General features: G+C 37.8%; 1 protein-coding gene across 4 annotated transcripts in view; it reads right to left on the bottom strand.

Annotated features, from left to right (window-relative positions):
• LOC111155388 (RB1 inducible coiled-coil 1) overlaps positions 1-7,036 on the bottom strand; it is a 92,897-nt gene extending 85,861 nt beyond the window's left edge. For 3 of the 4 annotated variants that reach the window (XM_022515537.1, XM_022515539.1, XM_022515538.1), the window contains exon 1: positions 6,870-7,036. The gene's annotated coding sequence lies outside the window, so the exon portion shown is untranslated. Of the gene's footprint in view, positions 1-6,346; positions 6,547-6,869 lie in introns of those variants that run through there. The other variant, XM_022515540.1, reaches the window with a different exon arrangement.
• Between the last annotated feature and the right edge of the window lie 20,576 nt (positions 7,037-27,612).

Raw genomic sequence — 27,612 nt, 5'->3', positions numbered from 1 at the left:
TCTCGAACTGTTATCTTTACTACATGTAAGAGGGAAAAAAACAGTACTATGAAAAGAACATGAGATTGGGAATCAGAGAGCTATATTTAAGTCGTATCCTCACTATTGACTATGTGACCCTGATTAACCTCATCAACTTGAAATTACTTCTTTTTAAATAAAGACACTCCCTATCTCATGGTTGTTGTGAAAATGTAAAGAATCTAAGTATAAACTATAGAGTTATGCAAATTAAAGTGCAATACAAACATCAGTTACTGTTGTTTAATTCAGATCTCCGCCCCCAGGCACAGGACTAGCACTCACCTGATGCTAAGTATCTCCCATTAGCAATCATGTTGTTACCACAAACTTGACATAACCACATTTCAATTCAGTGCTTTTCCTTTAAAACTGTTCCCCAACTTCTTTTGTCAAGAAAGCTATCATTTTCCCGTTTTTCAGAACTTCAGTTTTTCCTAAAGCCTATCCATTTTTCCTCTAGAGTTCAATCCTTCATTTTCCAATGACATAACTCTTATTTTAGAGCCTGGAAACTCTTCTCGCTGCCTTTAAATCTCCATCTTGCTCCAAGTCTTCCTGAGCATTCCTACCAGTTAAAACCACTGTCATCAGGCTGCATCCTGCCTCAAAAATCTTCCCCAGAGCTTCATAGTTGCCTACAGCAGAACACAAATCAATGGCCTACCATGCTCTGCAGCTTGGTTTTTTTGCAGCTCTCTTCTGTGACATGAGTATAGTACTTCACAGTTTCACTGAATTTCATTATCTGTCTGCTCCTTTAAGAACGTGAATTTGCCAACTCTGGCTTAAAGCTACATTAACATTTAAAGGGCAAGATTTTGAAGCAAGATTCTGAAGCAAGATTTTACCCTTATGTGAATCCCATCTCTCCCAGTGAGGCTCAGACAACCTGTAAACATCAGTTTATAATCCACAGACTGAAAGGATACCTTTTACAGAGTGTATTTCAGACTCCTTTACTGTGCAAGGACTAAAATAAAAGCTCTAAAGATGGTGGCAATTATAACTTTAAACTCCAACATTCATGGACTTCATAATTACACTCTAGTTTACCTTTCTAGAAATATCTCCAACTACTTCTTTACAGGAAATTTATATTCTCTCACTTTATATAGCTCTGCCAGATACAAGTCCCCCAATTTCTATTATTATGAATTTTACTCAGCCAACTATGGTCCAAAAACATGGTTCTGTTAGCACTTCTGGTTCTAACCTAACCACAGGTGGCCCACTCTTTTCCCTCTGAATTTACAGAGCTCTTACTAGCTATATAAAGTAGTAGGAATTATCAGAGGGAAAAAAAAATCTCACATCATAGAAGGACATTTGTTCCACCTGGATCCTCTTGGGATACAGTCATCTATAAATGAGGGGGATATGGGAGATATCAAACCATCTCCTACACTCGTGAAAAACACTGTCTACCCGATTTGTCAACTGGAGATTAATTTACAATTTCCTCTTTGAGAGATGGCTACCATAATGATTAAGTCAACTGTTCCAGTTTACAGTCAACTATTCAAAATTTAGAACTAGCTTCCTTAGGGTGTGTGGGTGGCTCAGTGGGTTAAAGCCTCTGCCTTCGGCTCAGGTCATGATCCCAGGGTCCTGGGATCCAGCCCTGCATCGGGCTCTCTGCTCGGCAGGGAGCTTGCTTCCCTTCCTCTCTGCCTACTTGTGATCTCTATCAAATAAATAATAAATAAAATTAAAAAAAAAAAAAAAGAACTAGCTTCCTTATGGAGAAAACAAAGGGAAAAAACCTCAATTTTTGACTTCCCAAACTGAACACATTCAGTCATTATTCACTCTCTATTTGTTAAATATCCAACATAAGCCAGAAACTGTGCTAGGTGCTGGGATTACAAGTCTCCACAAGTAGCTTTGAGGTCCAGCAGAATAGATAAAATTTGAATGAACTAGGTATGTTGGACCAAAGTTTCATAGATAAAGAACAAGAATTAGGAATAATTTTGTTTGATTTGCAATTATGGAAACTGCAATTTGACCTGAGGGGTAACTGTGCTGCATCAATGAAAATATTCACCACAAATGCAACATCTAGGTTACCCAGGGGACTGAAAACTGGACTTCAAATCCTCCAAATCAGATTATTTCCATCTGATCTTACCCTTTTTCTCTGCCAAGAGGAAAACAAAAGAAAAAAAAGAAGAGTAGGTCAGTCATTTTCCTCACATTCCCCCAAAGAGAACTTTTTCCATAGAAGTTCAGAGCCTCCAAAATGAAGCTCCAAGTAGACAAGCAACTTCATATAAGATAGCACCTAAAGAATGCAGACAACAGGAATACTTTTAGTAGTTTGGCTTTAGGTTTTTTTCCTGCATATACAGAAAAAAAACATATGTGTATATACGGACAGTTTGGTTTTACAAAAATGAGAAAACATTATGCATACTGCTATACACCTTGTTTGAGCTGAATAACATAATGTGGGAATCTTTCCATCAATACATATAAATGTATTACACATCTTGCTGTCCTGCCATTCATAAAAGTTATGTAAAATGCATGACTTAGATAACTTGAATTTGGAGTATTAGTAAACAATCTAAAAAAAACAAAAGCCCCAATACAGAATATCAATAGATTTGTTATTCTGAATTAGTCTCTTTCATAAAAACTTAATTCCCTTTGTAAGTATTATTGTATTTAAACATGTTTTTTCATACATGCTATGTCATTTGATAACTTCTGCTTACCAGAAATTAAAAAAAAAAAAGCCATTTAGATGAATTTAAGTCAAATTTGCTAGAAAACAGCTCTCCTGCCTCCAAATTATACCAATTATGGAAGCCACATCCATTTTTTTTCTGTATTATTGTCACCAGCTGAAATATAACATTCAGGACTGTGCATGGTGTAATTTTTAAGGAATGGCAAGATCAAGTTATGACACTCCCTTTAAATGTGAACTCAGGTTTTCTAAACTCCTAATATTCACCTAATTATGTCTATAGCAAAAGTGTTATAGTTCTATGTTTCATTTTATAATGACTTGGTTTAAAAATGAAATCAAAATTATATATAGCAAATATTGAACTAGCTTAATTCTATTAAACCATATGTAAACATACAGCAATATCAAAAAAAGGATGTGTACAACTCAAATTCGCAGAATAACGGCTAAAACAACCATGGATATATTGGTACATGGATATATATGGTACTGATCTAATATTTCAACAGATTTTCTGGACAGTTGCTGATCAATTGTTATGTGTAGAATGAGAGAAAAATAATGTGTATACGCCCAAACCAGTAACAAGAAATGGAAATGAGTCACAATTATTTTCCTACCTTAACATAATTACAAGCCAATAAAGTATGAGAATTCAAAAGAGCAAAAACATGGGAGTGTGAAGAGTATGGGGTGTCATTCCATAATCCTCAGGGTACTCACTGAACAGCTGTGAATGAAACAAACCAATGAAAGAACGGGTGCATGAAGGCACTCACATATTAGGGAGAAGTAATTAAAAAGGACCTCAACCTCACTGAGAGTTGCAAAGAAATGTCACCCTCTCAGGGACCACACAACAGAGGTCTGCTTATAGGCAATTAGGTTTATTAGGCTCACAATAATAAACAAATCAGAAATGTGATAATTAAAATTTACATACTTTTATCTACAACACTAAGTATACCTCTTCAACCTAGCACTCTACAGTCTGCTTCTCTAGCAGTATATCTACCCCAGTGTCTGAAAGTAGCCAGCATTTGCAATCTATCTTTTTAAAAATTTCCCATAGTTCAAAATTTCCTACATTCTTATATACAAAGCTTTACACACAAAGTTCTTATTCATTATTGCAGGAGCTAAAATTATGTATTGCAGGGGTTTAACATTTCTTGAAAATATAAATGAATGTTAGGTACAAGCTGCCTTCTGGCCTTGCTGGGTTTCCTGGAACAAACTTCTACGTCTTTGCACACGCAGGGTTACAGTACATGACTGTTTCCTTACTATTACCCCAAAACCCTGAGTATCTGTAGAGCCCTATCACCATTCTCAGAGCCCCCTCATTTCTATTAGTACACCCTGAGTAACCTTTTCACTTTTTCATGTATATGCCAATTATTTCAGAACCTTCCTATTTACTATTCCTGCTGCCAAGAATGTTCTTGCCCAGTCACACAGCAGCCTTCTCACTTCTCCTGGGTCTTTATTCCAAAGTTACCAACCAGTGAAGACTTCCTTGGCCACTTTATCTAAACCTCTCAATCCTGATACTCATCTCCTCCCTCGGTTGTGTTTGTGTGTGTGTGTGTGTGTGTGTGTGTGTGTGTATTTTGTTTTGTTTTTCTTCCTAACATGTATCTCTTACTCCTCATTTTTCTTGAATGCAGGATTTGGTTTGTTCACTGCCAAATTCCCAACATTTCTTGACCAGTGCCTAGCACATGGTAGGTACATGATAAATCCTAAGCCAAAATTTGTTGAGGTGGCTAGGACATCTTTTTTTTTTAATGGATTTTATTTATTTATTCGACAGACAAAAGATCACAAGTAGGCAGAGAGGCAGGCAGAGAGAGAGGAGGAAGCAGGCTCCCTGCCAAGCAGACAGCCAGATGCAGGACTCGATCCCAGAACCCTGGGACCATGACCTGAGCTGAAGGCAGAGGCTTTAACCCACTGAGCCCCCCCAGGCGCCCCTAGGGCATCTTTTTAAGGAAAAGTGAAATGACTTATCCATGTCAGATCACGCTTCTAAAAATATCCCCCTATACTCCATAAAAACCCAAATCCCCTTTCATAACTTCTTTCAAACTTGCAATAATGCTCCAAAAGTGTAATTATATTTATACAGGACCCCAATCTCCTATTATAAGGCAAAAACAATTTCTTACATATTCTCATGATCGTTGTAATAACTGGTTCAATGGTCTATTTTAAGTAATAACTGTATGGATGAATGTGTATAGAAAGGGACTGCTAGATTTTCACTTGAGTTTCTTCAGCCACTATTACCTATACTACAAACGAGAAGCTTACTTGGGTTAGAGAACAGCATTATCCAAAAAAGAACATTTTACCAGATATTCCTGTTTAAAAAAGCATTTATAAGTTTCATACATCTGCAAAGTAAAGCATACAGCAAGTGTTAAAACGTTTACTGAATGCATGAAAATTTAAAGACAGTTTCAAAATCAGAAGCCAAATAAAAGCTCTTCTCAAGCTTACACAATAAAAATTTAGGCTCAGAAATGTGACTTTTCAAAAACAAAGGTCTTGTGTACTCTGCCCTTCTGGACCTTACGAATTTGATTTGCTAAGAGTCAATCTGCCATACATTCTCAACGTGTATTTGTTAGCAAGGGCCAGAAAAATTCTGAGACAAGAGTATTGTTTCACCGTCTTCCCTGTCATCCAACAACACCAGAAGAACCAGGCCAATAATCAATACTAAATTTGACTAACATAAAAGATTTAAAATCGACTAAAAAAAATTATTTTTAAAAAGTGGACTGAGTCCCTATCTAATTTCCATCAACAGATATTTCTTAACATAAACACCAACATAAAGCATCTCTTTTATAAAACTATTTTAGGTTTTAAACACAACCCTAAAATTAAAAAAAAAACAACACGAAAATGTGTTCATTTAGGCCACATTCTGTTACAACATTAACTACAAAAAGCAAAAATACCTTCCCACCTAGCTTACAAACCAAATAACCCCCAAAATAAAATCCTTATGGTACTTCTCATGGTAATATCCTACCAGAATGAGAAAGACCCTCTTTTTATCAAATACCGAAATATAATAATGTGATTCCTGATTAAACACAGATTTGTCTATTTAAATAATAAAGTCTTCTCCTCCTAAGTTGCTAACTTTCCAACCCTTCGGATAAATCATACAATCAGCATCAACACACAACCTAGAAACTATACAATAAAAACGATAAGCGCATTTTCACAGGGCCCAAATCATTGCTCTACGTATAGTAAACTCGAGGCAAACATTGTTATCTAACTTAATGACTTAGGCAGTAACGAGACTCTATCAACAGTGAGACATTAGTCTTCCCTAGTATGCAGGCACACACCACTTCGTGGTATGACCACATTTTAAAGAGTCATGATGGAAAAGACTAGATTACGAAACCATAAACAATAAACATAGTACATCCACCAGGCGGTGGAAGAAACTATTCCCCTCAAAAGCTGCCATTTCTCCTGTTCTCCTGCTTCTACTAAGGAAGTTGTGAAATCCGCAAACACACCCCATCCCAAATCTATCGGTGGGGCTGGCGGAGGCTGAGTCATTCCTAGGAGTAACTTTATACCCATCCTCGCACTCCGGGGTCGGGACAAAGGCATCTCTCTGATCCTCCCGCTGTGCGCTTCGTTCGGCCTCGGCCCAATTCCTCTCTCCGGTTTCCCAAGTCAAAGACAGTATTAGGGCTAAGCCCGGTAGTGGTGACAACAAGGGAGGGTACGTCCCGGTGGGTTGGGCGTCCCTCCCCCTCGGCCACTCCCGAAATTCGGCCCGGGGCGCGTACACGGAGGGACCTTGGCTGCCCCGGCCGAGGAAGCCGCAGGTAGGCCTGCACCGGGCGAGCCCGCCCCACAACTCCCGTAGCCCTGTGGCGCTTCGACTCGAAATGCGAGTCTCCTCAGGGGCTGTCGCGCCAGGGAGGCAGCCGCAGGGCAACACCTGCCGCGGCCGGATGCGCCGGGCTCGGTGGCTCACAAACCTGCTAGCCGGTGGCGTTCGGCCCGGTGGGGACCCCGGCGTTCCCGGCCCACTGTGCCCAGGCTCGCCGAGCGGCTCCGGTGCCAGATGGGGGAAGGGGCCACGGGCGGCGACGGCACTTACCTGGCAGCACCTCCTCCTCCGCCGGCGGCAGCAGCAGAGCCAGCAGCCCCTGGCACCATCTTCCGCCACCGCCTCGTTGTCGGCGGCGGCTACCAACCGCCCATCGGGCACCGCCAACCGACAAAACCGCCGGTGTCCCAGGTGCCGGTGGCGGCCCCGAACTCCGGGCGGGAGGGAGGGGTCGGGGCGGAGGGGGGACGCTGTCAGGCCCCTCGGCTCTGGGTCGGGCGCCGGGGGTCAGGGGGCCGCGGCCAGTCAGAGCCGAGGGGCCGGAACGACTCGGGGACCCCAAGGCAGCGCCGAGGGCTCGGCAGGGCCGCGGACACCGCCGCGATTGGGTTTGTTATTGTCGACTCCGTCCCTTCCTCCGCGGAGCATGCCGGGAAACGGTGGGCGGGGGGAGGGGTGCGCCGGGCTGCCCTGCCGGCGCAGAGACGCGCGCGCAGGTCCGGAAGTCGGCCGGCACTCGGGAAGGGGGGGCGACTCCGCCCACAGTCGCTGTCGGCTGGCCTGTGACTTGGCTGTCCTCTAGTGACCCGAGGAGAACGCTGGGATGGCCTGTTGCGGTGCGAGCTGTCGTCCGGGCGCGCATTGCTCCAAGGTGATCTTGACCTTCCTTGCTACAGCGAGCTGGCCTGGACTGGGCCGACCCCACCGAACTTTGGATTAGCCCCAGGTTAAACAACTTATCTCTTTGAACCTGTCGCGGAGGAGTGGGGTCCGCTGAGGTTCCGTGCGTTCGTCGTCTGCCCGCACACTCGGCCAAGGTCTGTAAGAGGATGACGTACCTGTAGGCTAGACTACCACCACCTCCATACCCCCACCACCGGGACTGCGAGCAGCTGATAAGTGTCTCGGGTAAACTCTGCAAGTGTGGGGCGGCACAATTTTTCTCAGACCAGGTAAGGCAAAGAAAACATCCAGGAGAGGAGAGAGTTAAGGTTTGGTCGATTGGAATGAAGGTGTAAGCGGCAAGACCACCAATTTTCAGCTCTGTAAATACTGAGTTTGTTCTCGAGTGGGTTAGCATGAGCACTCTAATGGGCGGGGAACAACTTCGGTGGAATCCTGAATTTTGTGAAGATGTACACTCACAAGCGATGACTTGAAGCCACAAGGCTTTGAGTATTAAAATGTGGTTAGCAGAAGTTACACGTAGAATAATTGTATAATACTCTAAATTCCTATTATATCCAGACATCTATGGTACGAGTCAAAGTTTAGAGGTGCTACCAGTGTCAGAGGGCTCTTGAATTGGGTTTGCATAAAAATGAGTATTATCACTGTTTTCAAGAGCACCAAAACAATAAATACTATTAGGAAGCAAAGTTTGCCCTCCTTCAGCTGTCACGTGGAAACTGACAAAACAAAACATTGAACTACTGATAAGCATTAGGGATTTTTAGTTTCCTTCACACTTAACCGGTTTCTGAAAGTTAGGTTTAAGAAGGACTTAATTTTACCTCTTGCTTTTTAATTTTACGCTCCTGCATATCCCAGAGAGAATCTTGTCTTTGGCAAGTCATTTCACTTGTTTGGTTTTTTTAGGCTAGAGTATTATACACCCAGCAAGATAGAGCAGAGAAGTGAAAATTAAGAGACTAAATGGTTCTTATGCCTTGGGGGGAGGTAGGAGCTGGCAAAACTGAAGAAGAAGGATGCTGATTTTATTAGTCACAGCATAGTAACCAGCACACAGAAAATAGGTGGTGGAGAGATTTTGCCAGAAAATTGGTAAGCAAAACAAACTACTAGGCCCATAAAGAATATAGGGGTGCTTAAACTTCTCTTAGTTACCGTTGACATTCATCTTTACAAATATAATACAGCTTAGAATGTAGAAACATCACTGAACTATATGAGTGCTAATCTATTAAATAATAAAGTGTTTTAAATGTTATTTGTCTCTGTGACCTCTTTCTTGGGGGGGGAAAATTCACTTCTCATCTTCTCTTAGTCATAGGTTGGAAGAAATGATCAGAAGAGATTGGTTAATACCTTAAAAGTTGACATCTTCTCCAGAGTGTAGAGGTTAAGAATTTGTATGCATTCAGTGTTGTTTCTTAGTGATAAGTGTGTGTTCACATTAGCTTTGTTATGTATATGCAGGTATCTGGAGTAAATACTATTACAAGTTACTGATACTTTCTTATGTCCGTAGTAATAAGTTTCAACAAGTTGCTTTTTGTCCTACCAAGGATATTGAAAACCCAATATACTCTCCCTTCCTTAGTAAATTAAACCAGCTCAAATCCCTCATGCTGCATTACTTCTCTATCAAGCTTCTTTGTAGTAAGTCCACAATCTACACCCTCATTTCTGCCTACTATTCTTCTCTCACTGAAATTGCAAACAGGTAAATAGGGACCTCCAGATTATTGTGCTAAATGGACAGTGCTGATACTTTATTTGAACTTTCTGAAGTATTTTGTATTTTAAATTATTCAATCTTTAATTCCCTTCTGTTTTTCAGTGTCTCCCTCTTTGCTGTTATATCTCTGCCCTTTCATTTGGTCCTCTTCCAAATTCTCAAGTAATTGTATTAAGATGTAAATGATGCAGATATTCTCTATGGGAGAAGAGAGACTTAATCTTGTCCTCATTACATGATTACTTTTTAATTTAATAAACATTTAGGTCTTTTAATAGATTTATAGTGAGGGTAAAAGAAGCTGGTGTTTTTTTTTTTTAAGATTTTTATTTATTTATTTGACAGAGAGAGATCACAAGTAGGCAGAGAGGCAGGCAGAGAGAGAGGAAGGGAAGCAGGCTCCCTGCTGAGCAGAGAGCCGGATGCAGGGCTCGATGCGGGGCTCGATCCCAGGACCCTGGGATCATGACCTGAGCTGAAGGAAGAGGCCTTAACCCACTGAGCCACCCAGGCACCCCAAAGAAGCTGGTTCTTTTTATGATTATGTAGGGATTACACAGAATCTGCAGGGAAGCACTGGAAATACTTCAACTCAATTCAGATCTTTAAAATCCTGTTTTTCCTTCAGGTCTCCATTTTAGGGTCGGTTTCTTTTTCTTTCTTTCTTTCCTTCTTTCTTTCTTTCTTTCCTTCTTTCCTTCTTTCTTTCTTTCTTTATCTGTCAGAAAGAGAGAGCTCACAAGCAAGGGGAGCAATAGACAGAAGAAGAAGCAGGCCCAGGATCCTGAGATCATGACCCAGACCAAAGGCAGCTGCTTAACCAACTGAGCTGCCCAGGCGTCCCTCAGTGTCACTTTCTCAGGGAGTCCTTCCCTAACATTCCTGTATTTCCTCTAGATTATTGTATCTTCTACTATTTGTCTAACATGCTGAAATACAAGTCCTTTTTTAATAGAGGAACTGTTTCCTTAATATATGGTGTACAGTGATCTGCATACAAACATTTGCTGACAGTGCCCTACACTTTTTTCCAGTCCTTCAGTTTATACTTGGACTCACTTTAACTAGTCTCCATCATTTACTCTATCCAAGGCCAATCTGATCATGCCTTTTCCCTAACTATCTTCATGGTTTTGTTTTGTATATGGATGCAATTTAAATTTTTTCAGGTAGCATAAGAATCTCTTCATTATGTAGCAACCCATCTCTCCAGCTGTATCTCCTGGCACTTTTGCCCTTTACACCTGTGTTTCCTCCTCCAGGACTGTTAATTCCACCTTGTTCCTTTTTAAAAGTCATTTTTTTAAACCAGCTTGGACATCAATCAGCTTCTAACTTCTGGGCAATACAGTGATCCACACATCCTACTACATCTGCTCCACACCACACAACTATAAATTTTTGTCTCCCCTCTAAGTCTATGAAACTCTTAGGTTTAGAAGCTATGAATTACTAATTTTTAAGTTCCTAGAACTTTCTAGAGAGCTTGGCACAGACTTAGCAATTACTAAAATATTTATATTGAAGATTGAGAAGTTACTATGAAAAATGCCTGTCCTCAAATATCTCAAAGGCTTGTACAGGCAACCATTCAAAAATCACTGTAGTGACAAGTTTAAATAACATTAATTCCTTATCCAGAACAAATCAAGATACTGGGGAGATCTAGTTTACAGCTTAATTTTGTTTACTGCCTGATTTGGGATTTTATTCTGCATGCGTTAGATGCTTCTCAACTTTTTGTCATTACACTCATTTTCTTTTAGGTTCTGTTCAAACAGCTAGCAACTGTGATTAACATAATTTGACTTTTTTCAGAGAATGAATCAGTTAGCCATTTTTAAAGGTTAACTCCTTTTAAAAAATGTTGGATTTTGTTTTTAAGATCATAGCTAATGATGTATAAAACATGGTCATGCAGTACTTACAGGCTTCTGGAACTATGATTATTAAGTTAATGTTTTTAGTACTATTTACAGACATTAAAGCTGCCTTACTTTGTCTGTTGGTACTCACATATTATTAATGATAATGATGATAGTAAACTTGGTGAGTATTTATCTTCAAAGCTAGTGCTGAGCTTGATGAGCTAGTGAGCAACACTGATTCTAATGCTACAACACTTACAGGACTTCTAGCTTGCTTAATTTTTCAACAGATTTAAAGCAGTAGATGGAGATAAAATACTTTTAGTCATTTTTCACATTAAGTTTCTGTCTCATTACTTTGAAGAGCTTTTTAACAAAATGTCCAAAGATAAAGCTGGACTGTCTTTTTTTTTTTTAAGTTATTTATTTATTTGAGAGAGGGAGAGTAAGGGAGGGAGAAAGAATCTGAAATAGACTTGGCATTGCACACAGAGCCAGACTCGGGGTTTGATCCCACAACCATGAGATCTTGACCTAACTGGAAACCAAGAGTTGGACATTCCACTGACTGAGCCACCCAGGTGCTCCTCAGCTGGACTGTCTTAAAGCAAATCTTGTCAGTTTTGCAGATATAGATTAGACTGAAACATCAAATGGTGGTAGTTGGATTTCGAGTGGTGTCTTTCAAAGATCTTTTATTGTGACCCACATTAAAAAATACATTTTAACATTGTGACCTGGTACATAGATATAGGCCTCTATCAATGAAACCATGTTTTATGAAAATAAATAACTTATGATGCACTCAGATTTTTTTTCACTCTGATATTTCCTATTCTATTTTTGTTCTAGTGCTAGTCTTGACCCATAAAATTGACTTTACCTCCCTCCAAATGGCTTGAAAGATTTTAGATTCAGTGACATAGGCCTCAAACCTTGAGATTCTTTGCTTCTGATTTTTCCATCAGTTTTTCCTATTTAGACTATACCCTTCCGTAGCGAAGTTTGTGGTTATGTTTATTAAAAAAATAATAATAACCTAATTGAAGCCACTGCAACACTAGTGAGTGTATCTTAGATAGAATGGGCTTTACATTTATAAACCTACTTATTTGTCTTAGTAGCTCTATCCAGTTTCTATTAATTTTCCCCATGTTTCCAGATGGGGAAATGAGAATTTAATTTACTGATCCCTTCTAGGTAATGTTCTTCAGCTAGTAACTATTATGGCTAATATATGAGCCCAGCCAATTCAACAGGCTGTATCCAAACACTATACTATGCTGTCCCTTAATTTGGTGGACTCCTGAAGGAGGGGAAAAATTAAAGAATTTTAAGTCTAGCAGTAGGCTATAGAATCTCAGCACTGTTAGCATTTTGAGCCATGGGGACTGTCTTCTATGTTTTAGGATGTTTAACAACATTCCTAACCTCTACCCACTAGATGCCAGTGGCACCCCCAGTGATGACAACCAAAAGTGTCTCTGGACATGTTGTAATGTTCCCAAAGGGACAAAGTCACTTCCTTCCCAGAACCACAGGCAAAAATATGGTACATCTATATAAGGAAATGCATTGAAGTCTTTAAAAATGTATTTTAGAAAAATATTTAATGACAAAATATTCTAAGTTAAAAATATAGAATTACTGGGGTACCTGGGTGGCTCAGTGGGTTGGACCTCTGCCTTCAGCTTAGGTCATGATCCCATGGTCCTGGGATCAAGCCTCACATAGGGCTCTCTGCTCCGCGGGGAGCCTGCTTCCCCCTCTCTCTGCCTGCCTCTCTGCCTACTTGTGAGCTCTGTCAAATGAATAAATAAAATCTTAAAAATACAGAACTACTGTACTCTTTTTAAGGTGTACTTTTTTTTTTTCATATTTTAACATCTCTGAAATCTGGGTGCATTTAACCATGGGTAGGGTCCTACAGTCTTGTTAACCAACTGCCATTCATCACCTGTTTATTCAAGATATCAAAAAACTAGCTTAGGGGAAAAAAAACCCTAAAAACAATGGTGAAGCATTCTTTTGAACACAAGGTTTCACATAATTTGACTTTTTTATTTTTTATTTTTTTTTAAAGATTTTATTTATTTGTTGGAGAGAGAGAGTGCTAGCACAGGCAGAGAGAGTGGTAGACAGAGACAGAGGGAGAAGCAGGCTCCCCGCCGAGCAAGGAGCCGGATGTGGGACTCCATCCCAGGACCCTGGGATCGTGACCTGAGCCGAAGGCAGCCGCTTAACCAACTGAGCCATGCAGGCGTCCCTAATTTGACTTTTTTAGAAGAATGAGTCACTTTCACAAAAGTTTGTGGAGAAAGATGGGAAAGATGATGAATCAGACATGTTGGACAGCATAATGAAAGGCAGTCTAAAGCATGCCCTATCCAGAGAATTGCAAAGCCAGTCAGTACAGGAGTCTGGAACCATGACACTTGCTCCATTATGGATTCACAGGAAATACCTGTTGCCAAAGCTTTCACTGGTGAAAAGGATGAGTTGTATGGAAAAACCATTGTATTTTATTTACTTATATTTTCCTTTTTAGGTATACACAAGAGCAATGATAAAAAAACACATTAGTAAAGTCTACAAAGCTTTTTAAAGAAGTAAAAATTATAGGTGATGTTTTCTTTCTGTGCATACATATTGCCGTATTTTCCAAACTGCAAGGTCCTTAAAAATATATCCTTACTCTTTCAACTTTAAGTGGTTCTATATTGGTTATTACACAAAATTCAAGGTTTTCTAATTTGTTGAACTCCATTTATTTAATTAATAGCATAGTTTTTTGCTATTACTTCCTCAGATCATCATTTTTAGTTAACCCTGCCTGCTGTCCATGCACGCAAAAACACTTTTTCCAGTAGGCATTCTTTTTCAGTGTGGTTTATTTATTTATTTATTGATTTCTAGCATAATTGACACGCAATGTTATATCAATTTCAGGTGTTCAACTTAGTGATTTGACAAGTTTAAGAGTCTCATGCTCTACCAACTGAACTAGCCGGGCGCTGTGATTTGACAAGTTTATATATTATGCTATGTTTGCCACAAGTATAGCTATCATCTCTCTCATTACATTTCTATTCAATGTGGTGTATTAGAAGGAACACTGAACTGGACATCTGGAAACCTGGAGTCCAATCCTGCCTCAGCCTTCTGTGCTATGTTTCCCTATTGGTCATCTCCTACTCTGTCAAACTGTCTGGACTATTCTTAAATCTTTAACCCTTACCACTTTGCAATTCTCTCATTCTCGGTAAATAATCTTACCTCATACATCACTGAGGAAATAGAAGCTATGGAAAAAAACTTGTTCACCCTTCTAACAAAGTCTGCAAACCCATCTGTACCTCTTTAGTCTCCCCTCTGGTCACTGTTCTGTCCCTTCTATGGAAGATAGTCATGGGCTTTTGACTCCATCCCATCATCTCATTGTATCACTTTATGGGGCTACTTGGTACATGTAAAATTTTAGTTCATGCAAAATGTTTTGCAGAGTTTAAAGAATATCCTTAAAATTGGGTTTATTGTTAAGTGCTTATTGTTCCATTTAATTTTTTTAAACAAGAAATACATCAATTATATGATTTAGTGTTCACCTAAGGTATCTTTTGATGTGCCAGTTTTGTTAAAATTAACTTCTTAGTTACTAGACAATTATTTACATAAAATGCCATATTGATCTGTTAAGATCAAAGTTAAAACTCTTAGGAAGATACATTAAAACTACTGAAAAGTTTTTCTTTTCCACCTTGTTTCTGTAATGTTGTAATTTTTTTAACTTTAAATTTTTGACTGCCTTGATCACATGAAATCTCTTTTCTTTCCCCAAGTTTTTACTTAAATTCCAGCTAGTTAACATACAGAGTAATATTAGTTTCAGGTACAGAATTCATATGAAATTATTAAAAATTTTCACTGTCTCTTCTGGCCATTATTATTGTTAGTTTCATCATTGTTACTGAAACTAATTTTATTGTATAAAGGAGTGGAGTGTTAAAAAAAATTCTCCACTTTGAGTGTCAAGTACACTATACAGTGACAAGGCCCAGAACTCAATTTTTAAATAAGCTCTAGAGGGAATTGTATTGTAATGCAGACTTGGCCTTGGGAAACAAAAGACTAAATCTATACAGATCCTTTTAATCCTAGTAAGTCTTCCTTCTCCTTTAAATGCTTTAAATCCATAGTTCTTACACTCTTTCAATGAAATCAACAGATGAATCCTAATCCACTCAGTGCTTTCTGTATCTTTGTACTGTTATCAAAGGATTACTTTGAATTTGTCATTCTCAAATGTGCCTTAATTACTTTGGAAGTGTGCACATTGTTTCTATATAACTAAATCATATGGTTGTTTGCATATAGGAGTTGGAAAAACTGAGATCTCATTTGGATTTAGAAAATCACTTAATATGTATGATTTCACTTTCCTCCTTTGATAATGGTGTTCATCATATTTTAGCTTTCTCATTACTCTATAGGTTAGAATGAAAATTGCATGTAAAATATACTACACTCTCAGCATTTTGTATAGTCCCAAAATAATAACAATGGTTTCTCATACTTCTTGAAAAATGCAATTCCATCAGTTCTTAAAATTAATAAAGTGCTTATATGTATTTTAGTACAGAACATCTAGTTACATTTAAAACATAAAAGAATTACTTAATTTTATATCTTTCTTGTTATTTACATTTCATATTATGAGTTTTTTGCCTCCTTTCCTTCTCCCCTTCATTCCTTTATATCTTTGAAGTTCTGGAAACCGAAGAGATGGTTGTGTCAAATGCTCATCTTTTCCTTTCTATACTTAAGGCTCCAAAGAACATTTTACATTCCTGTTTCAGGAAGGTTGTCTTTTTGAAAATATCCAACATCGCCAAGAAATGAGCTGAGAATCACAGGTTTCCTGAAAGGAAATTCATCCAGCCTTTGAAAAGAAGTTACAGTATGTATGTCTTCAGCACAGTGGATAGCACAGATTCAAAAGAAACAAAAATATATATTAAGTAATTAAAGAAATATATTATTTTTTCTATTCCATGAAACTCAGTAGTAGGAAGTTTTTACACAAAACCTTTTATAATAATTATAATTGTATATTTGTATACAATTTGTATACAAATGCAAAATTGTAATAATTCAAAACATGAAATTGAGAAAATGTTCATTTACATAGCATCTGTTTTAAAAGAATATAATAGGAATAAATTTAATTAAAGAAATGTAAGACATACACTGAAAATTGCAAAACATTGTTGAAAGAAATTAAGACATCCCATGTTCATGAATCAAAAGACTTACTGAGATGGCAATACTTTCCAAACTGATACACCGATTCAACACAAGAAATACAATGCTATAAATTTAGAGTTAATTAAAGGTACCAAGACATTTCAATGGAGGAATAACCTTTACAAGAAATGGTGTTGGGACAAGTGGATACCAGCAGGAAAAAAAGTGGGACTCCTACCTTATACTATATACCAAAATTTAGCTGGATTGAGAACGTAAATGTAATAGCTAAAACTATAAAACTTAACATAAAGCATAGAAGTAACTGTGACCTTAGATTTGGCAATGGTTTTTTAGATACGACTCCAAAAATGCATGCAACACGCGTGCATACACACACAGTAGATAAAAAGCTTTTGTGCTTCAAAAGGCACCACTCAGAAAGGGAAAGGGAATACAGAGTGTGAGAAAGTGTGAATTAAATATCACATAAAGAACAAGTATTTAGAATATATAATGAACTCCTAAAACTTGATAGTAAAAAGACAACCCATTTTTTAAAAATGGGCTTAAGATTTGAACAGTCATCTTTAAAGATAAAAAAGCCAATAAGCACATGAAAAGATGCTCAATCTCAGTCACTATGAATATGCAAATCAAAATCACAATGAGATAGCACTCCACATCCCCAGGATGGCTAAAATCAGAGATAATAATAAGGATGTGGAGAAATTGGAACTCTGCTATTTTGCTGATGGAGTTGTAAAATGGTGCAGCCCCTTTGAAAACCAGATTGGCAGTCCCTCAAAAGAGTTAACAGAGTTACCACATAGCCCAGCGATTCCACTCCTAGAGAAATAAAAACGTATGTCTTCACAGATACTTGTACATAAATGTTCAAACTATTATTCACAACAGGTAAAGGAAACAATCCTAATGTTCATCAACTGGTTGATAGATAACCAAAATGTGCCATATCCATACAATAGAATATATATCATGCAAAAATGTCCATTCCTTAGAGTAAGCAGAATTACCATATGGCCCAGCATTTCCGCTAAAACCTGTGTTTACAGAAAAATGTCGCAAATATTCATAGCAGCATTCTTCATAGCCAGAAAACATGGAAGCATGCCAAATGTCACCTGATGAATGGATAAACCAAATGTGACCTATACATACAACTGAATATTATCTGGTAATAAAAAGGAGAGAAGGGCTGAATCATGACACAACATGAATGAACCATGGAAATATGCTAAGTAAAGGAATCTAATCAGAAAAATCCACATACTCCATGATTCTGCTTATATAAAATGTTCAGAATAGGCAAATTCCTAGATAGTACATTAGTAGTTGTCAGGAGCTGGGGAAAGGGATGAATGGGATATGAATGCTGATGGGCATGAAGTTTCTTTTGGGAATGTTGAAAGTGTTCTGAAATCAGTGGTGATTTTTAGAGTCTTATGAATATCCAAAAAGCCACCACATTGTACACTTTGAAGTGGTCAATCTTTGGTATGTGAGTTATATTTCAGTAAAACTTAACATTTAAAAATTATATTTTAAAAAATCTAATAAGATAAGTAGCAGAAAGCAAATAGCCCCATAAATCACTTTGGTTCTAGCCATGACTGAAGGGGTTTAAAAGTACTTTTAAAGTAGAAGTCTGATTTAACCCTCATTTGAGGTGGCAGTCCTTTAGAAGAGAGTCTAATGGAAATGTCATCATTAGCCCTTGGTGTGAGCATAATAAGGTAGTGCTTGTCTACTTAATTGTTTAACAAATAATAAATACAACTATCATCTTCGTCTTCTTTTATTATCACCATGTGCCATTAGTATTAAACAATGCCAATGAAAAAATACTCCCTAAAAAATCTTTTGTTCATACAAGTCAGGGTTTATCAATCTTGTCATCTGGAGCCAGATAATTCTTTGTTGTGGGAGGCTGTCCTGTGCACCTTGAGATGTTTGGCTGCGTCCTTGGCCCATACCCGCTTAATTACAGTACTACTCTCTTACCCATAGTTGTAAAAACCCAAAGTGCCGCCAGACATTGCCAAATGTCCCAAAAGGCAAGATCACCAAGGCATTCTAACTAAATGCTGTGGTTTCAATTAAATTTTAATTACATATATATAAGCCTCAATAATAAGTAATTTTTCTTTTTTCTTTTTTTAAGATTTCATTTATTTGTCAGAGAGAGAGAGAGAGAGAGAGAGCAAGCACAAGCAGGGGGAGAGGCAGGCAGAGGGAGAAGCAGGCTCCCCGCAGAGCAAGGAGCCCCATGCAGGACTCAATTCCAGGACCCTGGGTTCATGACCAGAGCCGGAGCAGAAGGCAGCCGCTTAACTGAGTGGGCCACCCTGGCATCCCAATAATAAGTAATTTTAATATCTTTTTAATAAACAGTGTATTCTTTGGGGAAGTTAATTGATGTCTCCAACTCCTGCGGTACAATATAAACCCTACATTTAAACAGTAGACTCAAATATACAATGATAGTACCATGACTATAAAAATAACTGAACAGAAATGAAATAATTTAAATTCTATCATTCTGTGTATGGATTATTCTTTAAACCTTAAAAACCCTTTTCGAAGCATTTCTTTATCTTTTTCCTTTTAAAAAAATAATGAAAAGCATTACTCTATTTTTTCCTCTTTTATATCATAATTTTTTTAACTTTTCATTTAAAAAATTTTAATGGCATTTTTTTCAGTGTTTATGTTTCTATCTGGCTCATATTATTTCCTTTCATTTCAAGATTAATAAAAAACTTTCTCATTCAGAGTAAGGTGTTAAGAATGATGTATACCAGGTGTTAAATGTGCTAGATACACCACTGATTTCAGAGAAAGAGAAAGTAGCTAACAAAATTGAGTGAGCAGGTGTGAGGTATCATACTGAGTGCTCTGTACCATATTCTAACACAACAAACTGTCATTTACATATGAGGAAATAGAAGCTCAAATTTAATTAACTTTTTCTTCAAATTCTATTTAAAATTCTAAGTAGCATGAACAATTTATATTGGCAGAATTTTTACTATCTCAGTCTTGGGCTGGTTATTGCTAACTCAAAACCAAGTAATATAATGGTTTATTATTTGTATAATATAATTAGAAATTTTTAAAAAGCACATATATCTGATATATAACGTGTTAGTTTCAGGTGTACAACATAAGATTTGATATTTGGGTGCATTGTGAAATGATCACAATAAGTCTAGTTAACACCTGTCACTGTACATGGTCACATACAAAAATCTTTTTTGTGATGAGAACTTTTAATATCTACTCTCTTAGCAACTTTCACATATGCAAAACACATTATTAACATGCTGTACCTTATATATCAATGACTTACAACTGGAATTTTGTTCCTTTTGACCCACTTCATCCATTTCTCCCAACCCCCACCTCTGGCAAACACCAATCTGTCCCCTGTTGCTATGAGCTCATTTTTTTGCTTTTGTGTTTTGTGTTTTGTTTTTTTAGATCCCACATATAAGTGAGATCACATAACATGTCTCTATCTGATTTATTTCATTTAGCATAATGCCCTCAGGGTCCATCTATGTTGTTGCAAATGGCAAAACTTCATTTTTAAGAAATGGTTGAGTAAAATTCCATTGTGTACATATACTGCATTTTCTTTACCCATTCATCCATTGGTGGACACTTAGGTTGTTTCCATATCATAACTATTATAATATAATTAATAATTTTAAACTTGTGCACTTTTATTAGTTCTTCATTTAGTAAGAATTCCTTTCTAGAACATTGGTATACCTCACAGCAAGACTACTGTCTTAAATTGAAGAACTATTAGTATATATACATATTTTGAAAGGAACCTTTTTAGACTTAAGTACTTGCATCTCTGGTAGATGCCTAGTCTGGTGTACATTTAATTAACCCATGTTGAATTAATAAGGGGTTAAGTTGGTGGCTTTCCTACTCAACATGAAGTCAGCTCAAAGAAAAATTGTTCAAAAATGTTTCTATCAGCAAAGCCTTAGTACACAATTTTAATTTGAAAGACAGGTTATAATAAGAAAAAGAGGCAGAATCATTAAGATGAAGTCCTAATCTAAAACTTAGGATGGGAAAGAAGCAAGACTGGCATCTTTTAAGTGAATTATATTTCTTGGGTAGAAAGCTAAATAACAAGAGGAAGTATGTGTGACATTTTGCCTTGTTATCACAAATATCTTAGTGTGGGCTCAGTAAAATTAAGCACATTAAGTACTCCTTTGCTCCAGCCACAAAATGCAACATATCCAAATATTAAATAATGTCCTCTGCCAAAACTTGCCATTGGTGGTTAGTTAGTGTTATAAAGTTCTTACACAGAAGCTGCCCTTGTCATGATATGAAAATCAACTGAGGTATCAGAATATATGAACTTGAACTTGAGCTGTAAATAATTGGTTTGTCCTTTTAACAACAAAGCAACCTAGCCAGATATATTCTTGACTCAGTAAATACAGATAGGGTGTGGTGGCCCTTAGCTAGCTGGGTGTATCTCTGCAATTCAAAAGATGACTAATGAAATAATGTTTACATTTAAAACTAGAAAGAGAATTATCCTGATTTGTACCATTTCCTTGACTAACTGGTGATTGAGGCTATTCGTGCAAATCCTGAAAACTGAAAAAGGTCAGAGTTTTAAAAGCAATAAAAGGCTATTCTTCCTGAACTCCTCCCGTTTACCTCTAAGGGCTTAAAATGACAAGAGAACTGGGGTTGGATTTCCCTGGGTATTCAACTACTTTGTCTACGTCTTCCCTTGGACACTGTGATCCATAGTGGGGAATATCAACTATAGTCCTGCATAGTTCATACCAGCATGTTTAGCATGCCTTGCAATCAGTTTCTTATTATTTATGGATTCATTTGTTCATCCGTTCACTCAAGAAACATTCATCATGGGGGTGCCTGGGTGGCTCAGTTGGTTAAGCATCTGCCTTCCACTCAGGTCATGATCCCAGGGTCCTGGAATCAAGCCCCACGTGGGTCTCCCTGCTTAGCAGGGAGTCTGCTTCTTCCTCTGCATCTCTGTTTCTCTTTTTCACTCTTGCTCTCACTCTCTCAAATAAATAAAATCTTAAAAAAAAAATATTTATCATGGATCAGGCGCTCTAGCAAGGAAAAAGTGACACGGGGCACCCGGGTGGCTCAATTGGTTAAGCATCTGCCTTCGGCTTGGGTCATGATCCCAGGGTCCTGGGATCAAGTTCCACGTAGGGCTCCCTGCTCAGCAGGGAGTCCGCCTCTCCCTCTCCCTCTCCCCTTCCCCTCTGCTTGTGCTTTCTCTCTGTCAAATAATAAAATGAAAAAAAAAAAAGGATAAAGTGACATGAGACAAATGTAATTGTTCATCAGTGGGTGTGTGGGTAAGTAATTTTTGCAGTATATTCAATTTGTGCAACTGAACACTACCCAGTAGTTAAAACTGCATGAACAGTGGCTTAGTGTACAACTATGATGTCTCAAAAACACAATATTTAAGTAAAAAATAAAGACATTTGATAATATGCAGTATTGGAAAAGGTGTGAGAAAATGGGCACTTACTTCAGGGTAATATAATATATTACATCCTTAAGGAAGGACAATTAACAACCCATTATGATTAATATTACCATAAAAGTGTCAACTGTAATTTATTCTGTAGATATATCTTGATATATGGGAACTGACATATGAACAAGAATAGTTATTTCAATATTATTTGCTGTAGTAAAAGATGGATTGTTCATTCATAGAGGACAGATTAAATAAATGATGTCCCAATGCATCTGGGACAAAAGAATAAGGGATCTCTTTGTACATTTTGTGTAATTATCTTTAAGGTGAATTGTTGAATGAACAAAAAATAGGTGCATTAACAGCATGCTACCTTTTTAAGTTAAAAAAAAAAAAACAGGAATATCTCGTATGTGCTTAATATGCATAGAACATTTCTGAAAAAATACAGAGGAAACAGGAAACACTGGTTTCTTCCAGGAAATGAAACAGGGTGTTTGGACACCTTTCTGTGAAAGAAACTTTTATTGCATACTCCTTTGAATCATTTGAATTTTGAACCATATATAAATCATAAAAGAAAGAGACAATTTCATGTTTTTAAAGATAATGTTGAATGGGGAAAAAACTTAAAACACAGAAAATAATGTGCAGATAATCAAAATACAGACACACACATTGTAATGAAATATACCACAATCGGGATGGTGAGGTAGGAGAGGGAAGAATTGGACTAAGACAGGCTGACCTAGGGAGCTTCAGTTATATATATAATGTTTCTTTTCCAAAAAAATCTGAAATACATATAGTAATATGTTAAGATGTGTTAAATGTGGGTAATGGATACATTGAGTGTTCATTATGTCAGTATCTATCCTTTTGTGTTTGTCTGCAAAATTTCCTATTTTTTTAATGGAAAGTTGTGATCAGATATTCATGTGTAGTCATGTTAAATATTTGTTGGCATTAACAGGGATCATAAAAATAAGGAAGAATTACTTCCTCCCTTTTAGAGATTTAATTCCAATTAAGAGGAATAAGAATATTATTGAATAGGCTACACAGCTGATGAGAGAGCAGAGCACCTCACCTCACCTGGGGGCAGCTCACTTTCTCTTTGGAGGGGAGAGGCATGAAGAATTGTAACTTCTCACAGTGCAAAACTTAGGTGAACTTAACCTCTCACAGTGCTGGACAGTAGATGAAGAAACTGGCCCTTCCACTTTAATCTCATGATTTCTCGTCTGGCCCAAGTAATGCCTTACTGTCTACTCTATTTTAAAGTGTCCTTAGGTGGCCTTTTATGTCCTTCAAATGAAGATCCTGACCTACGTGAGAGAGAACTGTGGACACACTAAGGACTCAATCTGGCGTGGGGTCCTGCCAATGCTTCCTACTGGCTGGCTGATCTTGAGCAAGTACCTTACTCTGTAATTCTGTTTCTTCAACCCTAAAATGAAAACCAGAGCAGTACTTTGTCAGCGTAGAGTGAAATAACATTTGTAAGGAGTTGAAAACAATACCTACCATGTGGTAAGTGCTCAATCAATACTGTCTGTTATTATTCATTCTAGACATAATCTTCCCCCTTTTAGCTTTATGCCCTTGCTCAGGCTATCATTTTCCAGGAATTTTCAGAGGTCACCTGTCAATAGGCTACCAATTTTTTTTTTAAGTTTTTAAATTTATTTTCAGCATAACAGTATTCATTGTTTTTGCACCACACCCAGTGCTCCATGCAATCCGAGCCCTCTCCAATACCCACTACCTGGTTCCCCCAACCTCCCACCTCCAGCCCCTTCAAAACCCTCAGATTGTTTTCAGAGTCCATAGTCTCTCATGGTTCACCTCCCCTTCCAATTTCCCTCAACTCCCTTCTCCTCTCTAACTCCGCTTGTCCTCCATGCTATTTGTTATGCTCCACAAATAAGTGAAACCATATGATAATTGACTCTCTCTGCTTGACTTATTTCACTCAGCATAATCTCTTCCAGTCCCGTCCATGTTGCTACAAAAGTTGGGTATTCATCCTTTCTGATGGAGGCATAATACTCCATAGTGTATATGGACCACATCTTCCTTACCCATTCATCCGTTGAAGAGCATCTTGGTTCTTTCCACAGCTTGGCGACCGTGGCCATTGCTGCTATAAACATTGGGGTACAGATGGCCCTTCTTTTCACTACATCTGTATCTTTAGGGTAAATACCCAGTAGTGCAATGGCAGGGTCATAGGGAAGCTCTATTTTTAATTTCTTGAGGAATCTCCACACTGTTCTCCAAAGTGGCTGCACCAACTTGCATTCCCACCAATAGTGGAAGAGGGTTCCCGTTTCTCCACATCCCCTCCAACACATGTTGTTTCCTGTCTTGCTAATTTTGGCCATTCTAACTGGTGTAAGGTGGTATCTCAATGTGGTTTTAATTTGAATCTCCCTGATGGCTACTGATGATGAACATTTTTTCATGTGTCTGATAATAGGCTACCGATTTTTCAAATTCTTTTTTCTTGGTCTGCCCAATTGCATGTCATTTCTTTGTTCTCTGAGCCTTCATGCAACCACAAACCTTCTGTGGTACTTCACTCTGTCTTTCTGAAGTTATCTGAGAACTTGTCTCCTTCCCCATTTTATATACATATCTATCTACACACACACACACACACACACACACACACACACACTGATCTAGCATGATTCTTGCTGAAGGCCGACCAAGGTGATCAGACATTACCTGGGGGATGGTAGAGGTGATTTTATATATAAAATATATATATGTGTGTGTGTGTGTGTGTGTGTGTGTGTGTGTGTGTGTATGTACACACACACATATATATACACACACACACATACATACACACACATATCACATACATACATGTATCACTGGACAGATTTTATTTAATTTCTGTTAATGTCTTTATAGTCATTCTATGTACTTTCTCTGTAAGCATCTTTATCATAAGCATTTTGCCAAGAACATTTTTGCTGCATAACTAATTGGCTGCAAGGCTATTTTGCTAGAAAAGATTAAAAAAAATAACTGGTATGACAGTTTGGTTTCATTTAGCCATTGATGCAGTGTTCCCATTTTTATATAAATGTCAGCCCTCATAGTGGTCTACACAGTGGTGCAGAGTTTGGAGCCTATGTTTCCCATGGGATTTGAGAACATCAATATACGTGAGGCAATATGCCAATAACAAACAGTGTAGAAGGCTTTCACAGTGCAATACTAAGTTCAGTTACAAATATACATCCTAGTATTTGGAAACAGATACCTCTCAATGAATGAAGAAATTTTAATGAAAAAAGAACAGAGTGTATTGCTGAACAAGGAGATGAATCAACAAGCAAACAAGTGTGTAATACTGTGAAAGGTAAAATAAAATGGGCTAACTTGTGACAAGCAGTTTTAAAATGGAGTTGGGAGGACATTAATGAGATGGGCCTTATGCATGTCCCTAGCCATGGAAACATGAACTTTTGAACTGGGCCAAATTGCAAGTATTCCAGGGATTCAGCCTGGACATCTGCAACTTGCTACAGGAAGAGATTTTGTTTAGTGACAACCTTAGCCACCAGTTACATTAAATCAAGAGTAGCTTTCTGCCATCAACACCAATCAAAAATTCTTTTGTAAGCAACATATATAAGCATTCCCTTTTTGTTTTACAAACCCTTGACTTTTGCTCCCTCATGGGACACTATTTGGGCTGCTACCAAAATCTGTGTGACCAAATTGCCATTTTTGGAACCCAAATAAATGCTCTTGCTTAATTATTACTTCCTGGCAGTTTTAGGTTGACAGTATTATGAACAAAAGACGTTTGAAGATAAGTGCTTAGGTCGAATCCACAAAATCAGTTTTTTGCTGTTTTGCCATGAGTCTACACACACTTTAAATGCATTCGAATATTTTGTATTTTGTGAAATCTTTTTAATTTTGTTGTTTATTTTTCATATTTTATATGTCCTTTATAATATCCTTTTGTTTTTTGTGTGATTTTATCTTGTACAGCAAAATTGCCTTATGAGGTAAAAATGAGGAGAAAATGTTTTCAGCAAAGATGCTTATGGCAAAAATACTGCACATGCTTTGTAGTAGCCTATCATATGTAATATTTCTATATCTATTTGTTCCTACAGTTTACAATCATACTATTATGTGAAAATATATATTTTTTCTTTCCTTCCCCTTTTTTCCACATTAAGTCATGAGTAAACTCCTATGCACAATCAAGGTTATTCCCTATAGCCAAAGGTCTTAGGTACTGAAAAAATATTTCTATGATTTCTATCTCTGAGGAACCACCATCTGAAATACTATTTAGAACACATGAGTGCTTTTTATGCTCTTTCTCCTTTGGGCATGTTGGTGTTTGGCCACATTTAATTTCCTTTTACTTGCCTTTTTGGTCCTTCTAACTCAGCACCAATTGTGTCCTTTTCCTTGCTTCTTATGCAGTTTTTCATAGGCCTAGCTTTTAGGAAATATGTATAAAAAGTTGTTATTGTCCCCAGCTTTTATTTTCATTTTTTCCTTTTTCTTAACCTCCTCTTTCCTCTCTCCCATCTTTCAATTTCAGGCCCTTAAGAAAAGTGTAATCATAGACTTTAGTAAAAATATGTGCATTTCATATCATCTCTTATACTTTAGTAAGAACCCTGTGTTCTAACACAGATTTTTAGGAATCATCTGAGTAACTAGTGGAAAGCTTTTGTTGTGGAGTATTCTTATGATCCTAATTTTAAAACACAGACCTATTTGGCCTCTTTTACATTATTGCTGGGCCATAAGCTTTACACATCAACTTACCACTGCTGTGTCTCTCCAGGGACTCTATGCTGCCTCCATAGGGGCATAATACTTTGTAGTAATACACAACTTTACAATTCTGACATATACGGTCTCATTACAGGGTTAGTTGATGGTTAAGCCAAATTAAAAGAAATTCCAGCAAGGAACACTACACCCATCCACCCTATTCTAAACACATTGGCCAGAACACAAACATATTAACTTATTTATATCCTGCAGAGTTTAATCAGTTAACTTTAGATAGGTTAACAAAATTGCCAATATTCAACTGCCCTTTGATAAAGAGTCTCTCCTTGACCAAACTTCAGTGAGACTACTCGGAATCCTCTTCCCAGCTGGGCCTTAACTTTTGGGCTTCTGTGTTTGTCTCTGCATTGTCCCATTTTAGCAGGAATCCTGCTGACTCAGTTTAGCCAGTTTCAACCATCCTTGATATCTGACCACGCTCCATACCTGATTGGATTCCTCATTTGCTAGCATGCCTCAAGTGATATCTGACCATCCCGGCCTGCCTTCAGCAAAAATGCCACTAGGTCAGTCTACCTAGAATCCCCCCTTATCCCTGAGGATTCTTCTTAGTAATTTTTTACCTGCTGACCCCCACCCTACTCTTTTGCTATCCATTCTCACTTTTCCTTGTGGCATTCAGAGTTGAGGCCAATAGCTCTCCCCTATTGCAAACCTCAGCATAGTAATCCGTGTACCTATCACAGCAGTCCCCCTGAATAAAGTCTGATATACCATCCTCTAATGGTGTCACTGAATAATTTTTTTTCTTTCAACACCTTTCACCTCTTCAACCTAATGTATGTTAGGCATTACAGTAGGCCCCGAGGACTCAGTGGTCATTAAGAGCAAACTCTCAGGAGGCAATAGTCCACTTATATATTGTTTTCTCTACTC

The sequence above is a fragment of the Enhydra lutris genome, unplaced genomic scaffold (genome assembly GCF_002288905.1).
Source record: "Enhydra lutris kenyoni isolate GAN:26980312 unplaced genomic scaffold, ASM228890v2 scaffoldscaffold41, whole genome shotgun sequence".
In the NCBI taxonomy this organism is placed as follows: Eukaryota; Metazoa; Chordata; class Mammalia; order Carnivora; family Mustelidae; genus Enhydra; species Enhydra lutris.
The sequence above is the reverse complement of the archived record's forward strand: the minus strand, read 5'-3'. Positions and strand labels throughout refer to the sequence as shown.